Source organism: Gopherus flavomarginatus, chromosome 7 (genome assembly GCF_025201925.1).
Source record: "Gopherus flavomarginatus isolate rGopFla2 chromosome 7, rGopFla2.mat.asm, whole genome shotgun sequence".
In the NCBI taxonomy this organism is placed as follows: Eukaryota; Metazoa; Chordata; order Testudines; family Testudinidae; genus Gopherus; species Gopherus flavomarginatus.
In genome coordinates this window covers 100,486,237-100,503,348 of record NC_066623.1, presented here as the reverse complement: position 1 = coordinate 100,503,348, position 17,112 = coordinate 100,486,237, and the positions used below count along the sequence as shown (strand labels likewise).

General features: G+C 38.0%; 1 long non-coding RNA gene across 4 annotated transcripts in view; it reads right to left on the bottom strand.

Moving 5' to 3' along the window:
* Positions 1–17,112, bottom strand: part of LOC127055278 (uncharacterized) — a 138,526-nt gene that overhangs the window by 4,380 nt on the left and 117,034 nt on the right. For 2 of the 4 annotated variants that reach the window (XR_007775443.1, XR_007775442.1), the window contains exon 5: positions 876–1,355. This is a non-coding gene — a long non-coding RNA (uncharacterized LOC127055278). Of the gene's footprint in view, positions 1–875; positions 1,356–17,112 lie in introns of those variants that run through there. The other 2 variants (XR_007775444.1, XR_007775445.1) reach the window with 2 other exon arrangements.

The window sequence follows — 17,112 nt, the reverse complement described above, 5'->3', positions numbered from 1 at the left end:
GGGGTTGTTTTGTTTTTGCGTTTTTAGTGTTTTGTTTTAAGGTTTAATTTCTTAACCATCCGTTAGAGGTTTACCAGTGTTTGCCAGTGAAATGTTACATGAAGCTTTTGGTTAATTATAATAGTGGAAGAATAACCACTTTACTTATACTACTGATTTTCCAATTAGACTTTCTGCCAGAGAAAATGGGAGGGAGAGGGGAGGAAAGAATGAAATATTTGCATGCTCAGTAACTGTTGACTATTCATTTGACTTCTTTTAGCTTGTAAAACTCCAGTAAATAACCCTATTGATTCTCAGCTGTCACTTTCGAAGCAAAGTTGTAAACTGCATATTTTAACTAGATACTTGATGTCACACTGTAATTTAAGCTTATTCTAATTCACTTGTCTATTTTATTAGCACTCCTATTTTATTGTTTATCACCTGCTTTGATGATGGGGGTGTCAATGTTTATTTTTTCATAAGTATCTTCAAATTCGGTTAGACAACTATTATCTCCCTTTGGAAAGTATCCTGGAAAGTGCTTTTATTCACAATTATTTCACAGATGTTTTACTGCTGTGAATATAATATGTAAAAATGCTCAAAACATTTAGTAATGCACTTAACTAAAAATAAACAGTTTTTTAAATCCACACATGCTGTTGTTTAGATTAAACATTGCAGAAAATTCTTCTTAAACGTGAACAAGACACACCATTTATTTTCTAAATGAACAAACAAGGAAAAAAACCAAAGAACCCCATAAACAGTCTGTTTGAAAAGATGTTGGGCTACATGAAAGATTCTTTATTTTAACTGAAATGAATAATTCAAGAACTTGTACAATAGATGTTTTAGTTACAAATAATTTTAAGATAAGATTTCAATTATTGATGAAAGAATAACAGTTTTGGTATTCCGTCTGAGTCTATAATGTCTAGTATAATCAAAAGTATACATGTATTAGTTATTTTTACTCCAAAACCTTCTAAGAGTTGCTACAATTGTTTAATCAAAAGTAAGATACAAAGCAGATTTTAATGTTCTAAAGGCAAATAAATCTTTTAAAATTACCTCATGCATCTTCAGGCTGCACAACAATCTCTGCTGCTTAGTGCTAAACTTCGGTTTGGGTACTACCAGCATACAAAGAGATGAGTGAATACCCCTTCCATCCATACGGACTCAGCTGCCAGCCCTGGGATATGCAATTTTGCTTTTTAATGACTTGAAAACAATTTGTGTGTCAAATGAGTGAGTTTGTTTTCTTTCTGGAGCAGGTTCTGAACGAGTTTTTAAGCCACAGTCATCTACTGTATTGAACTATTATGACCAACTTTAAAGGTTCTGTGTCCTTCTGATGAAAAGACCTGTTATAATGAAAAAAAATGCTTTATTGAAAGCTGAGTGTAGTAATCTGTCTCTCAACCTCAGGCTCTTTCACTCCAGTCTACATTATGTTTATAGCTAGATAGCTGGAGATAATGGTGATTGGTTGATGGGATGATTAGTAAAAATGAATAGATTTTTATCTTCGGGTAAAGTAGGCTGCATTTTTAAAAAGAAATGGAGGCTTTATCATATGGAGTTCTGATGCTGACATTATCTTCTGCCATAAATAAGGCTATATTAATGCATCTCTAAAAAATACACTTTTCTACACTGCAGCTAGTATGTTCTCTGTAGCCAGCAGATGGACTGGCTAATGAAATGTATCTTTTGTCCTAGTAAAATAAAAAATGTAAAGTTTTTGTTTTAACCTGAGTTATAAATGCTTCAAAGTACTTTAAGTAAGGCTTATAGCATGGGTATATTTAAGAATAATTACATTTGTCACAGCAGTTTAAGAAATCTTTTGAAATCTGATCCACTTCTCTCATGCTTTAATCATGCACATCCAGAAATAGATATTAATTTAGCTTTACTGTGTTGTGACATCTCTGGTTGAAAATGTTCACAAAAGTTTACAGAATTTCTTTTGATTTCGGCCCCCGCCCATTTTCAGATCTCTTAAACAACATGCAAAATATCAGGAGTTGGAAAAAATTGTGTAAATGAACGTACTGGAAAAATGATAATGGAACATTATATTTAAACTTGATGCTGTCTGAAAGACACTATAAAATATGAATCAGACAAAAGTTCCACTGGTTTTTGCAGTCTTGTGTTTGTAACAAATATATATTGCTGTACTTGTTTTATAAACATTTTGTTTTCAAAAATGCACGAATCCTAGCAAGTTGGTATGTGATGATGTTGGTCCATCTAATGAGGAAGCCACCTGTACAGTTCCTTTGTCTGTGAATTTTAAATGAACATACACCAAACTATATGTGTGGGGAAAATTCTCGTTTACAGTATGTCACTATACTATGTAAAGATATTGAGCCAAACATACTCTCGGTTTACATCCATGTAAATCTAGAGTCACTGCATTGAAATGAATGGAGTGGCTCCAGATTTAGTCAGCTGTGTGACTGAGAGCAAAGTTTGATCCATTATCTAGTATTTCTTAGTCAAAATTGTTTTAAAACACAAACCACTGTCCTCTTCCAAACTTCTCTAGAAAGATGCCTTATTAATAAATAAAAAGCCATTTCAAAGGAGCACATGTAAGAGTTAACATGCAAACTATTGTTATTGTGACAGTTAAAATGGATCCTTCAACTCCAGTAATATTCCAAAATTAATGACGGGGTTTTTTATGGACAACTAAGAATACATATTTCAGTATCTCCTTTTATTTCTTTAGGTGCTACCATATTACAAATACAATTTAAAAAAACCCAGTTCGTATAATGAATATGCTGGAATCATCTCAAAGCAGTCATTTTACTAATTTAAATGTTTTTAAAACATCAGTTCTTTGCTCTGCAGCTCTTGATAAATATTTTTCTTTCGTGCCTTTCGCTCAATTTTCTGGGCAAGTGGTTAAAATTGTTCAGGTAATCTCTGCAGCAGCTAAAGCATAAAAATTATCAAAATTAGTAATGATTAGTAAATTAAGAATGCATAAAATCCTCAATGTAACGTATTAGCACAGAGAGGAATGTAAACAGTAACATATTTAATGAGATGAAATAAAACATTTATTATCTGGAAACTGATCATTCTTTAAAGATGAAAAAATGTCTGTCAGCGTAAAAGCCTGTAACTGCTTGTTATATATGTTAAATGGATTCTAACTATCCTAACATGCTGTTGAGTTGTACTTGGCTTTCCTAATTTTAGCCTCCTGCAGAGAATTTACTAAATAGCAAGAGATTTACAGATATTAATACTTATCCTTGGCATGCCATTATGAAAATAACAAAATGGAAACAAAATAATATTGCACTAAAGGGTTTCCGTACACAGTTTTGTAAAGTAATTTCTTTGTAGTTATAAACTCTTCAGCAGCTGTGAAATATATTTAAAATACAGTTTTTTTAAAAAAATGCCTGCCCCTTTAGTGTTTTCAGATGATTACCAAATGTGACTTACGCAATAGTAATTTGCTTACATTGATACAGTGCACCATTAGATATACTTCAGCTACTCAAAAGTCTCTTGGTTTTTTGTTATTCTACTGTGCTTCTTTAATGTATATGCGTTTGTCCTCCTTTATTTTCTATTCTCTTTTTCTGTCACCTGTCCTGAATATTGTCAGGAGTGTTTCTAATTTAAAGCCAAAAGAGTTAGTGCCTGATTAGAAGACAGGAAATTGGAGGATTAAACTGTCTGGTTGAACTTCCTTTACTATCAGCACTCAGTAACTTGCACTGGATTACAAACTCTACAGGACAATTTCAACAATGTGTCATTACTTCTGTTTGTTTTAATTTTATTTTTTTGTTAAAAAGCAGCAAAATGGGGGAAAGAGGCAGTTAGTGACACCAAGTCAATAGATCTGTGCAACACTGACATCCAGTAGTCTTAAAACATCATCATGTCTGTATAAGTATCTTCATCCTTAGATCTGAGAGTTCATTCAATTTCAGAATATCAATGTATGTATTATAGATGTATTAAATGAACTTTAGCTTGTAAACAATGGAGCGGCAGATAATGAAATACTTTCCACGAGGAAAGAGTGACGTTATTTTGGTAAGAGGAGAGTGCATCACATTAACCCTTATTCAGCCCTTTCCCCCTCAGAAACATTCAGGTTCACTGTAATGTAATGGTATAGCCAGGCAACATCCTAAGGGAGGGATAGTGAGAAAAGCCAATTTATCTGGAAGACTTAACTCTGATTCCTAGTACTACCAACTGCGCCAAGAATCTCAAGTGTGATGGTTCAGTTTATAGCTTGCCAGGTGAGAACACTTCACAGAGCCATTGATAACAGACCAGGATATGGAGAGGGAGCATTTCTTTTTAACTTTATTGGCCAATCCATCTGCTCCATTGACTTCAATAGAATTACTCTAGGGATGATCATGGACCTCTATTACCAAGTTTACTGTAATACGTGAAAATAGCAAATAATAATGTGGTGGCGGGGGGTTATGCTCTCTCTCTTGTGCTGGATACCTAAAAGTAGCTCTAAACTTAATCTGGGATGGACCTTATGCCTCTCTGTGCTACCACTGTCCACCTCCCTTTCACACTATATACTGTACTAAACTGGGATCCCAAATGCTGGTGAAGATTAGAGCACACAGCTGAATGGGAGGAAACGGGCACTGGCTGATAGCAGTAGGTCTGCTGCTCTGATCCTGCAGAGACTTACTTACAAAGGCAGTGGGACCACTCATGTTTAAAATTAAGCATGAGCATAAATCTCTGCAGAATTAGAACTTTAGATTGATAAACTAGAAGAGTTGCTAGGACTGGTTGGGAACCGCCGATGTGCATAGTGCTTTTTGGCTGCTTCTGAGATGTGTGGGGTTGAGTCATCCAGCAGGACACCCAGACTGATACTAAAAACAGGTGAAAATAGAAGTGGAAGGAAAGTATCTTTTTAAAAAGCTTAGTTGATAAAGATGGATCTGTTTCAATAAGACTATGAAAGATTCTGAATCTCTCTCTAATGAAACAGAAAATATTATAAACTATCATTTAATTTGCACAGAGAGGAGAATGGAAAGTTTATTGGTGTAAGCACAGAATTAAAACTCAGAGATCCCTGACTCTCAATTCTAGCACTGAATGATTCCCACTGTGGCGATCAGCAACTCACTTCACCTCTCTCCATCTCTCCATACTTATTTATTTTCCTGATGGCACTTATTTATTTTTTAAGATGTTGTGAGGATAAAAGCTTGGCAACTCACTTTAAAGATGAATAATGCTAAATGTTCATAACTACACAAGGTCCTTTAAAGCAGACAAAATATTCTAAGTGTAAATCAGTGGCTCAGACTGGGGAAAACATTTTTTAGTTCACTAATATCTTTGGCCAAAATCTTTATGAAGGCAAAACTCCCTTTAGCTTTACTGGCAGTCTTGGCTAAGCAAGGACTGTGGGATTTGAACCTACTAGCAATTACAAAGCTCATTTGAAAATGTAAACTCTTCACATAGGCAAATGCATGCACAGACACTGAGGCCCTGATCCTCTTCCATTGAAATCAGTGGCGAAACTCTCCATGACCTCATTGGTGCAGAATTAGTCCTACATAATAAATAAATGAGGCCAACCAGATTGGGACCCCATAGTGCCAGGCACTGTACACATGCCCCAAAGCTGTGAACGAAAACGTATCATAATAAAAATCACAGATCTGATTTCCATATACTAGATTACTGAAAAGTAGTTGAGTGATATAAGAATTCAATAGATGAGAGAACACAGATATATTGGCTAATGGAGTGGAATTCAAACCATTTGCTACATATAAACATATATTTTCCAGAGAGTTGCCAAACACAAACTTAACAATAGAGCTAGAGATTTGTTTGAGTGTGGTATAGTACAGATGCCACGTGTTTTGCAGACGTTTACTACCAATAATTACAATGTCTTTGCTTTCAAAGGAAAACATGCTGCCCTTGATCCACACAATCAGCCCATATTTATTTCAAAACTCAAGTGGAATTGCAGACATGGATTAAGGGTGTCTGTCGGAGCTGGGTAGAAATTGAAGGCTGTATGTAGCCTCATTGACTATGGCTAAAACAGGACTATTCAAAATACATCCGGGCATAGTTTGCCATTGATCAATGCACATTTCTTAAATCAATGGGAGTTTGGTTCAAAAATATTTATAGTAAGATTCAGCCCCTAGCAAAGTGCTTCCACACTTTATATCTGGAACGTAAAGTAGAGATTATTTTGCCCAGAAGGAGATGGAGAAAATGAGCCAAATTCTGCGCTCAAGTACATTTGCAATTGAATTCAGAGGAGTTCTGCCTTATTAACACAGGTGTAACTAAATGCAGAATGTGGCCTAAAATGTATTTGTAAAGCAAATGTGAAGCAGAGGTCTTGTACTTTCAAGGTTAGTATAATCCTAAATTTGGCCTAAACTACCTGTTTTATTTTGTATAACTCTGTAACATCAATACCTTATATGTTTCTTTAAAATCAAAACAAAACAAAAAAACACACCCAAATTCTCCAAGGAATTCTCTTCAAACAATGTGCAGTGCCTAGAGCTAAGTACTCATGCTCAAACCCCTACAATGATCATTGCCCAGCCTGCAGGAGCAAGTTTGTATGCATGTGCAGCAAGGCAAGGCCGCCCAGAGGATTCAGAGGGCCTGGGGCAAAACAATTTCGGGGGCCCCTTCCATAAAAAAAAAAAGTTGCAATCTTATAGAATATTATATTCCTGTGGGGCCCGGGGCCTGGGGCAAATTGCCCCACTTGCTCCCCCCTCTGGGCGGCCTTGCAGCAAGGAAAATGTTTTGGTAAGATACAGATTTGTTTCAAGAATCTAGCTGGTTATTGAGGACATCAAAGCATTTTCACAATTATTTTCTCATTCTCAAAGTTTAATATTGATTCCATATTATTAAAAAGCACTGAGTTAAAAAGAGAGGTTTTTTTCTATGAATATTTTGCTTAAATATACTTTTGAAATATTTGCTTTAAATAAAGAACTCCAAAGCTGCTGGGCCACAGAGGATCTGAGACCACGGTGCAGGGAAGTTAACATAGATTTGGAGAAGGAAACATTTCTTCTCCGACCACTATGGAATGCCTCATTAGGCATACTGTGCTGCTCTATTCCCAGAAGCAGAGCTTCTTAGTAAACCCAGATTGATCGCCATATGACAAATGATGTTGGGGAGGAGTGAACTCCACTAAAAAGTCCTTGCTCAGAACAGGCTCTTTCGCAGGTGACTGAAAGCCAGCCAGTCAAGAATTTTAAGAGCCATCACTCAGAATCCTGGTGTCCTAACTAGGTTCTAGCTGGGTTAATTATATCCTGCCTTCCTGGCGTTTCAACTGAATACAGTAGTCTTCTTCACTTCCTGACCCAAACTATTGTGTAGAGTTGCTGTGCTGTGTTAAGCAACTGCTGTGTTCCATCGTTGAGGTAGCTGCATTTCAGTGGTGATCCTGCTACATCCAACAAGGACCTCCCAGGGATGTTGCGAAAGCTTAATTTAAAATGTGTAAAGCACTTTGAGATTCTCAAATGAAAGCAGCTGTTGAAGACAAAATGATTTTTTTTTATTATCTTCCCGTCATTGCTGGCTAGAAAGCTGAAAACCTCTTTGCTCATTCATCTTGGCATCACTCAGCACTTTTAATTACCCCAAATCCTAAACCTAGTCTGAGATAGTTTACTTCCAGACACTTTCACCAAGGACTTTTTGAATAAATTATTGCTACATGTGCATGCACGCACACACTCACATTTTGATAGCCGGGACTTACAGAATTTCAGATTCCAGTATGATAGAGAGAAATCACTATCACAGTGCCAGGGGCCAAATTCTGATCTCATTTTCACTAGTGTACATCTGGAGCAACTCCGTTGACTTCAGGTTTACACTGGTTTAAATGAGAGTAGAAACTGGCCTTATACACTTCCATAGTGCTTAGCCTCTGAGCATCTCAGAGCATTTACAAATTTCATTAAGTCTCTCATCACCCATGTGAGAAAAAACAACGAGGATTTCTTGTGGCACCTTAGAGACTAACACATTTATTTGGGCATAAGCTTTTGTGGACTAGAACCCACTTCATCAGATGCATGGAGTGAAAAATATAGGAGCAGGTATAAATACATGAAAGGATGGGAGTTGCTTTACCAAGTTAAGCTAACAAGATAAATCAATTAACACCAGGATACCAAGGGAGGAAAAATAAGTTTTGAAGTGGTAAGAGAGTGGCCCATTACAGACAGTTGACAAGAAGGTGTGAGTAACAGCAGGGACAAATTAGTATTGGGGAAATTAAGTTTAGGTTTTGTAATGACCCAACCACTCACAGTCTTTACTAAAGTAAATAGTTCATCATACATCTGATGAAGTGGGTTCTAGACCACAAAAGCTTATGCCCAAATAAATGTATTAGTCTCTAAGGTGCCACAAGAACTCCTCATTGTCCTTGCTGATACAGACAAACACAGCTACCATTCTGAAACATGTGAGGAAGGTCACTAGCAATGTACCTATTTTACCGAGGGGGAGTTAGTTAAACTGACTTGGCCAGGGTCACACACGGACCAATTGCAGAGGTAAGAAGAGAAACTAGGCCATCTGATTTCTGGAACCTTGCTCTGACAATTTGCTTACATGCTTACTCTTAGGAACAGAGAGGACATGCATGTGTGATGTACACACAGTCTGCCTATAGTAGATTTTTACCAAAAGTTTTTCTTCATTTTTCTGTCTGAAAACATAGGTTTGAAAGGGGAAAAAATGAAGGAAGGGCTACTTAAGACAGAAGTTTAAAGTTGGATGGATTACCAAGCAGGGCTGCCCAGAGGATTCAGGGGGCCTGGGGTCTTTGGCAGCGGGGGGCCCCCACTTCAGCAGTAATTCGGCGGTGGGGGTGTCCTTCCACTCCGGGACCCGCCGCCGAAGTGCCCCAAAGACCCGGAGTGGAAGAAACTCCGGAGGCCCAGGCCCCGCGAGACTTTTCCGGGGCCCCCAGAACGAGTGAAGGACCTTGTTCCAGGGGCCCCAAAAAAACTCTCATAGGGGCCCCTGCGGGGCCTGGGGCAAATTGCCCCACTTGCCCCCCCCCCCCCCCCCGGGTGGCCCTGTTACCAATTTGTCTGAACTACCGCAGTGGACAGCAGCAAGCTTTCAAAAGCAATGTACAGATACAGCTACATCTAAAACAACTTTTAACTTTTGCTGTTGCTAATAGATGTTTGCAGCTCTTATAAATCATCATCACAAAAAATTCCGATCTCCACAACGTCAGTCTCTAATTAGTAGAGAACAGGATGAGATGTATGTGTAAGGCAGATTATCCTACATCTCCCTGCTGCGGGATTCTGACACAATCCACATTCACCTCTGCTGCTGTTGGCTCACATGTACTGCACATACCTAGTGGTGCTGTAGAGGCCATTCTCTATTGTGATGGGAAACTATCCCTTCAGCAACCATGGTAAGGTAAATTCATCATTTATAAAGGCAGAGCCTGACTACTCACATTCTGCCGTATGGGATCAAGACAATGATTGCTGTAGACGTCGAGCACACACAGTTCCCTCATGTCCAAATCTCTTTGAACAGTTCCCAAAGAATTTAATAGAGAATAACTTTTCTATGAGTATTTTTGGCTATCTTATATAATTTAATAGGAAGTTATATTTCTGCTCTTGGATTCTCTAGGGTGGTTTTGAAAAGACCTCAGTCTTTAGTAAATCTCATAGAATTTTATAGTAATTGCTGTAGAATCCTATTACATTTCTGTAGATCCCTGTTCTCATCCATGTTCAGTTCTGTAGTGCTCTTCCGCGTGGAAATACGGGGATGTCCATTCTCCAGGTGACTAGCAAGGAAACAAAGAGGTTATACTCTTAAATTAGTGGAGTTGCCCCATGGTGAAAACCTCAGACTGGTCAACCAGTGAGAGGTGCTTATCCCAGCCATTGGTTTCTGTTATAGAAGAAGAAAACTGAAGACAAAGAAAATGGCGAACGAAAGCCCGGTTGTTCAACCACATTCCCTGGCAGGTGGAGAGAAAGGATTTGAGCTAGAGGCTCCCTTTTCTGTCATTGTGGTGACTGATGGTCAGGAGATCGCACTTCCTGCACTCTGGTGATGGGGGGTGAGGATAAGGACAATCTTTCATCTCTTACTCTACATTACTTGTAAGTCAATTTTATTTTCTACAGAAAATCTGGGCCTCTGACAATCAGACTGCCATCCTCCTTGGTCCTCCACCCTCCCTGGAGCATCACACAGGAGAATCACGTTGGTTTACAGCCGGAGTTAACAACTTCTTGCTTCACACTCACACATGAGAGTTTGAAAGGGCTGGAAATTGAAGATGAGGAGCTCACTGGTGTGAACTCTCTATGCTGGGGCCAATCCACAAGTTGAAGCCAGGGAGCTGTTTTATTGACTGAGAAAAGAGAGGCCCCTCACCTAACTCTGTGGCTTTTCTCTGTTTGTCAGTCTGTCCTAGGGTGACCAGACAGCAAGTGTAAAAAATCGCAACGGGCTGGGGGGGGGTAATAGGTGCCTATATAAGAAAAAGCCCCCAAAATCAGGACTGTCCCTATAAAATCAGAACATTTGGTCACCCTAGTCTGTCCATAATGAGAGAATTTTTGATCACCACATCTGATCCATTCCAGCATTTTTAGGGAGATATATATGCTTCAGTGGGCAGAGCCCTATTGGCTTTGGTGAAAATTAGAAAACTGGAAAAGCCTGATTTCAGCTGGAGTAAGTGAAAGGAAAATCTCTCCCATTCGTGTGCAACCTTCTAGTTATTCATTTTATGGTAGAGCTCGTGATGTACCAGCCATTTTCTAGATATTCAAGAATCAGCTCAGTTCGCAATAGGCAGCACGGCAGAAGTGGGACTGTATGAGAACCTGTGTGGACAGGATAAGGGATTTGGAGTTAGGGTCAGGGAGATCATACTGTGCAAAAACAGACAGTGTGGAAGGAGGCATGGGGGGACTATGTGGCAAGCAGGTGGATGAAGGTAAGAATATGGGCAGAGCGGAGGCAATGAAGTTTGACCAGGAAGGGTAGGTGGGGAGGGGCAGAGCTATAGAGTCTTGAGGATGGTGACAGGAAGCTTAAATTTGAGGTAAACATCCGCTTGTGTGCCTTGGATTGAAACACATGTCCAAGTGTGTGTTAGTCAGCCCGTGAAAAGCCCCCTAGTCCCAGTGAGTTTGGTGAATGTAAATTCTAACGTGTGTGTACGAGCAGGTGTAAGACTGTATAATGTACATGAGCACATTTTAGAATGATGAAGTTGTGCACTGCAGGCATTTGCATCTGCAAGTTGTAGGTGATTGGGACACTAGCCTAAGACTTGGGAGTTCAATTCCCTGCTCCACCAGATTTCCCGTATGACCGTGGGCAAGTCACTTAGCCGTTCCATGCCTGAGTTCCCATTTGTAAAATGTGGATAATAGCACTTCCCGAGGATTAAAATGTTAGATTGTGAAGTGCTTTGAGATATACCGATGAAAAGTGCTGCATAAGAGTTAGGTATTATTATATGTGTGTGTTCTCACAAATGGAGACACAGTGTAATTCTGCTGTCTTCAGTGGAATTCCTCTAGATTTACACTTTAACCTCTCCATGCCTCAGCTTCCCCATCTGAACAATGGGGATAATAAAACTTAACCTCCATGGAGGGTGTTTTAAGGCTTAATTAGTGTTTGTGAAGGGCTTCTAGATCATCTGATGAAAGGTGCTATAAATGACACATTTCATGTAAGAGAGAGAACATACTTAATGTTTTCATACAATTACGGAAATTAAACTTGGAAAAGACCTAAATGGTCATGTAGTCTCAGTTTGTCTCATGATTGTCTGTTTTTACTGTGTATTTATTGCTGATTTTATTTTACTTGGCTTATCGGCCAGATACTATAGGTTACTCATATAGCATATGCTGCTTTCACTCTTAGCACAAGTTAAAGCAATATGAGTTGTTCACTGAATTATCATTCTCAAAAGTTACATGATGATAGTATAGTAAAACTTGATTTTAAAAGCCTAAAATGATAGGCATGCTTACCACATGCCTCCAGACAAAGAATGCTTTGTGCATTTTTCTTTCTGCTCAGAATGTGCGTGTCACTATTCTAAATAAAACAGGACAGTTTTGTAAACTGATGGGATTGCTAGGTTTTTATTTAAAAAGAATAATTATTGGATTAATTTTCGATTTATGCTCGTGAAGAAACAAATGTGTACTTTAAAAAGATATTAGACATATGCTATACATATCTACTTGTGTATCTATATAAGATATTAGAATAGTATTAGCAAAGCCCATAATTATTAATCAATTCAGTGATTTGTATATTGGCTGAAATGAATGGCTTTGCATGGCATTCATTGAGCAATTTTATGTTTTCATTGCATTAAGTGAAGGTTTATTTATCACATGAGCAATGTTGGAATTCACGATCAAGTGCAGTTTGTCTAAGTTGTTTTCTCCGCAACTATTATTTTATTCCATAAGGCTCTCTTACTATTGATACCTTAGGAGGGAAGTTGCACTCTACCTCTTCCATCAGTGTCTGTCGGCCTGCACATGTAGGATTTGCATCTGTGCAAGGTGCTTTCTCAGCTTGGTTTTAATTAGAAACCAGGTGGTAAAGCCAGGGGAAAAGATTTGTAAAGATCTGAAAATATCTGAAGTGAAATGGCTTGTATCACTGTGTTAGTCATGAGGCAGAAGAGGAGGAATATTGACATGATTTGAAAGTAACATTGTTGAGTAAATGAAGACGTGAGAAACACTTGCTAAACTAAATGAGCTCTGCAGTTTGGTGCACATTTGTGTAATTCCTTTTGTTGATGCTTCGAACAATTTGCAAGAACAAAAATAGAAACAAACCCATTAAGAAAAAAGATGGCTTGAACTATTTATTTCTTATTATTTTTAAAAACTGCTGCAATTCAGCTGCCATATTTCATGCCTGACATGGGATAAGAAGTGAGCACAAAAATTTTCACAATACTGTATAATTCTATCCATTTCCCCAGTTGGTGACAAAAGATCTTTGAACTTTTGATTTTTGGGGTTGACCTAATAAGGACCCCTCCTTCTTTATGCACAAATGTAGTTCTGAAAAGGAGTTTTGATGCACTGTACCTCCCATAGCATCTACAGTGGCTGTTTGTAGCTGATAATAAAGCACTTTTTCCTACCAAATTATGGAATGAGGTGTTTGTAAAATAGAAAATATTGTAGTTTGAATGTCTCTTGCAGAATAAAATAAAATGAGTATGACCATACACTCATTTTATAATACTATTTTGTCACTGATTTTTCTCAGTATTGGAGCTTCCTCTGTTTGGGAAGGGTCTTTTTTATAGTCTCTTTTCACTATGTTAGCTCCCTATATGCACCTCTGACATTTACTCATCTAGCCTGGATCTTTACCTTTGTGCCATTATACTTGTTGCTGTCTTACTCAGTTAAGAAGTACAAGTAGCCACAGCAATGCCAGCTGCAGTCCCAGACTGGATCATTATTCCAGATTTGAGGTTAATCAACTGCAAATTCCATTAGCTTCATACAGAGTGAAAATAAAGAACAGACGGTCTCGCATGTGAGCCAGAAGTCAGGTGCAGCACAATAAAGCTAGCCTTCAGGTAAAGGTGTGGGCTTTTTCCCCTTTCAAAGGAACATTCCCTGATGATAAGGGGGTAAGGATCAAATGAAAAAAGGGTTTTCAGGGAAGCTTTGTAGAAGCCCAAATCTCTTAAACATCTTTCCTTTTCCAGTGACCAGTCTGAGTTCTTTCTAGCATTTTATTCCCCCCCACCATCCCATTCTGAAAACTGTGGAAAGCTGCTATTGAGGATTTTATTCTCAGATGTAACATCCTGTATCCACTTGATTGTTCCAGTAACTTTCAATATTGCTGAAAGAAATATCACAGTGCAGCTATCTGTACTGTAATGTAAAGAAATGCAGTTTTTGTGACCAAAACCTATTTATTAAGGCCCCAATCCTGCAAATACTCGTGCAGTGCTTACAGTTACTCAAGTGAGTACTTCCAGTGACTTCAGTGAGACTGCCCACACATGCAAAGTTAAGCACAAAAGTGCTTGCAGAACTCAGGCCTAAAGACCTTTCTGCTGTTTTTATTTTGTTAGTGTCGAAATAGCACTTTTTGCCATTAGTTGTTTTCTAATTAGTGTATTGTCTTGAATAGTAGTTTATATTTTCCTGTTATCTTGGTTTGTTTTTGAATAATGGGCCTCTTATTTGCACATGTAGTAAAAGTTATTCATGCCAAAAAAAAAAACAACCCACAACACCTGGAGTTAAAGCTGCAGTTGTCTGAAAATGATGCATCTGACACGACTAGTTTCACAGTCAGAGCTATTGAGACAAAATCTTTGCTATTAAAATTGAAAAAGGTATAAACGTTTGATTAAAATTGATACATTTAATATGAATTGTTTACTGGCCTCTTTCCTGCTGCAAATTGAGAATTCACATTAAAATGACATTACTTACATTATTTTGATGTGACCCTGATTTTTCTTTTCCTCCACATATTTTATCTGTGTAATCAATCTCTAGGTATACAGTGAAACAAATATTTTTGCTAGATAATCGCTTGGATCCCACTATAAAGGGTTAGGGAAAATATTGCCACCATTGAAACAAAAGACTAAATAATCCAGTCTCTGGGAACTATAAACTAACAATCGCTATCACAAATAGGCCCTTTCTAATTATAGTTTGTGGTGGAATGAAAGATGCAATTGTCTGGAAGTGATGAATATGGGATCCATGCTGGCTTAAAGGTCAAAGGTCATTTTATGCAAAGGTCCCTTTCTCTCTGGCACCGCTTCCTTTGTATAGCATAGTTTGGCAGCTATCTCTTTGCACTTCGGCTACCTGCCAATGCAGCTGGTACTGTGCAACTGTCTGGTACAGCCTACAAAGCATCACTCAGCAACCAGCAGCTCTGCATGGGGCCCCTTTTCTAGGATGACAAAGAAAGATGGGCTATGCGTTCTGCCATCTATGCCCATTAAAGGGACTCTTAAACTGCATTACTACAAGTTATTGTTAATTATGTAGTAGTCTCTGGATCTCTATGATCCTTTTAGGGGATGATAATCTTTGCTCTGTGCTATCAGTAGAAGTATTAAAGTGCGGGGGGATCTTTATTTGCTGGATAAAATATAATGTAAGTACTAATGTAGTAAGTCACTCAGGCATAACCATATGACTGAAACCCTCATCTTGATTATCTGCCTCATAGGTTAGTAGCATATGCAACAAATAAATCAACTGAACCAAGCAGATCACTGGTGAAGTCATATTCTTACAACTTCACAATTCATGTTATAGTTAGGGTTGAGAAAGTGTGTTTGTTGTCAACCATTTATCTTGAGACCGTTGTTAAACTGATTTTCACAATGTACTGTGAACTGAAACTGAGATTTAACAAAATGAAGCTGCTAGTTAGGGCTTAGTTTCTTTCTGCTTTCACGTAACAAAAAATAAACAATTTCAAAATGAAGTTTAGAAGCCATTTAGAGTGTAACCAGTGTTCCCTTGTAGGATTTTGAAAATAAAACGGGAGCATTACATGTGGAATTCTATATACTTTTTTCTTATGGTTCATTTTGTTTCCCTGTATCGTTTCTTCAACAAACATCTTTATTGTTACCAGTTGCAATCTTGGTCTTCCTCAGTGTTTGACTTCTATTTGTTGTCCCTATAAATATCTGGAGTATGTTATCCAATTCAACCATGGGATAAAAAGTGTGACTCCTATGTCGGGGATCAAGTCAACAGACCTGATTCTGATGGATATTTTCCAACCATTGTGATTCCAGTGACACAGCTGAGTTATTCCAGATATTCACTGGTGCAAAAAAGATCAGAATCAGTCATCATGATATGTACAGATGATTTAGCACATAGATCCCAGTCATTTTAACTCAATTGGTGTCATCTGGTGTAGCTCCATTGAAGTCAATGGAGCCAGACTGATGTACACCAACTGAATTTCTAACCCCTGCTTTTTCCAAAATTTAAAAAAAAATAATCTGGAAAAGAAAATACATGGAACCTGCTTATTTATGACTTTTTGTTCCTGCTCTCTGCACTATTTATGATCTCTCACAAGCCTCCTGTATAGCTGGCAAGTTTCCTGAGTTGTGCACCAGATTCTAGAATGGGAAACAATGCCAGCTTCACATAATACCATTGCAAGAGTTACAGCCTGTAGAACCACTTTTATTTCCTCTTTTGTTCAAATTACATGAAAATCTGAGAGATGTGGAACACAATAGGGGAGAGGAGAACCTTTTGTCTTCAGTTTCTACTATTCCTCCTTGTGTCTAATATTCCATTTCTTGCATTGTTCCAATATCAGCTATTTGAAATAGTTATATATAATTTAACATTATACAAGAGTATTGTCATATCAAACATAGTGAAATGGATTCCAAAAACACCATCTGGTATTTGGGAATGCACTGTGAGTTGGGAACGTGAGAAGAGATATTCTTTGCCACTTTGCTTGGGACCCAGCCATTAGCAATGTAATTGCCAAGAAAAGGTGACAGGCTTCAGGCTTAATGCAAGTGAGGATTTTTTTTTTCCCCTTCTCCCGCCTATTAACTCTGTGAGTCCTAAAGTAGATGCAAAAGGCACTCTAAGGGCATCACAGTTTTGAAAAACAATAGGTTCCCTTAAATTAAAAGGCGAGGGGAGAAAACAACGACTGGGTTTTTATAAGAAGAGTATTAGTGAAAGCAAAATAAGCTTTTTAGGATGTGGAAAGAAATCAAGACATTTATTCTTTAAAGCTATGGTGCACTGTAAAGAATTTTTTCTCATAAGAAGTGGATTTGCAATGATTAGAGTTTTCCAAGCTTTATCCAAAAGCTCGTTTCAAAGCCGTCATCACTTTCTTCTAATCCACCCAAAATTGCAAAACCCATATTGTGAAGGTCATCTGTGGCCATTCTAAATCTGTTTTATTTCATATAGTATCTAGTCTTCCTCTGTCTCTCCCATTCTTCCTCTTGTTCCTCATTTAGTGGAG